This window comes from Pteropus vampyrus, unplaced genomic scaffold (assembly GCF_000151845.1).
Source record: "Pteropus vampyrus isolate Shadow unplaced genomic scaffold, Pvam_2.0 Scaffold60, whole genome shotgun sequence".
Taxonomy (NCBI): Eukaryota; Metazoa; Chordata; class Mammalia; order Chiroptera; family Pteropodidae; genus Pteropus; species Pteropus vampyrus.
In genome coordinates this window covers 1860762-1862230 of record NW_011888841.1, presented here as the reverse complement: position 1 = coordinate 1862230, position 1469 = coordinate 1860762, and the positions used below count along the sequence as shown (strand labels likewise).

The 1469-nt window shown below is 37.5% G+C and overlaps 1 protein-coding gene across 1 annotated transcript in view; it reads left to right on the top strand.

Moving 5' to 3' along the window:
• DNAH14 (dynein axonemal heavy chain 14) overlaps positions 1-1469 on the top strand; it is a 221193-nt gene that overhangs the window by 37508 nt on the left and 182216 nt on the right. The window lies entirely within an intron of this gene.

The following is a 1469-nucleotide window of genomic DNA, read 5'->3' as shown; positions in this document are numbered from 1 at the left end:
GTACACTCTGCAGGGGCGAAAGCACACCTTTACAGGGGCAGGAAAGTCTAGAACTAGAAGAGAACGTGGGTGCATGGGTCATTTTATCCAAACTTTCGCTTTCAAATGACAAACTAAGTCCCAGAGAAATCATAACTTATACAAGGCCACAGAACCAGCTAGAGTTGAGTCTTTGATTATGTTTCCTATTCAAGAATGGTTGTGTGTGTGGGGGGGGGGGAGCAGTATTTTGAATGCTTAGTAAAAATTAAATTATTTTTTTGTCCCACCCTTTTTGGGGGAGGGTGCAGTGGGTGGTGCTAATAATCTACATTTTTAACAAGTCCCTTAGGTGATTCTTCTGCAGAGTAAACTTTGAGAACTATTCTGAAAACATAGCTACTGAAAGTTTCTGAACGTTATTTTAGGAAAAGTAATGTGATGTTGGTTTGTGGGAAAAATCGAAAGCGAGGAGATAGATACAGAGTTAAAGACATCGGGGAGTATATACTGGAGGAACGTAGGTGGAAGCAATAAGGACTTCAATTAGTAAGATCAGAAAGGGAGGTTTTGAGACACATTTAACTGGAAAAATCAGGACCCGAAATCCAGATATGGGACCAGGAGAAGGAGAACACAGACTTAATCCAAAATTTAAGGCTAGAGCAGTATTTTTCCATCTTTAAAAAAAAATTGGGGGAAGCATACATTTACAAAGTATTATAGTATGACTAGGGATAATGATATCTGCTTATTTATTGAAGAAAATGTAGTTTGGCAAGAAAATTAACATGAGGTAGGAAAATCAAGAATACCCAGAAGGGAGGAAGAATGGTGGGATATGGATGAGTGGATGAACCGTCTCATTCTGTATTGCCAGGGAGGAGGGCGGTAGCACGGTCGATGGAAGTCTCTCCATGCTGGATTCCAGAAAAACTCAGAATAACATCGACCTTATTTGCATTATTTCATTTTAGCCTCTTTATCTTACGTTTAGTGTTCATGTTTTTAAGCTTTACAAATAATCGGGACTTCGAGGTAAAGCAGTTTCTGGGCCTCGTGGCTCCCCTGGGTTCATAGATATTTCAAAAATACATTAACTCTTGAATTTCTCTGCTTTGACATAACCTGAGTAACAGTTAAAATAAGAATATGTTTTTTTTCTGTGTTTTATCAAGATTTAGGTAGATTTAAATAAGGGTATTTGAATATGATGCCTGTATAAGGAATTATAGTATATACAACATCACATGGAAAAGAAAGTATAAATACGCTCTTCTTTATGATAGGAAAAGATAGCCAAAATATATCTTTGGCTTTTTTAAATGAATGACTTTCCAACACTCAACTCAACATTTACTCTCATTTAATTAGCTCGATAGGTCTCGAACGTATTCTCTAGATGAATTTTGTGAAGAACAGTTACGGCAAGCTACCCAGGCATTGAACCAACTCGAGGACATCAGGGATAAAGCTATTTCAGATGTGAA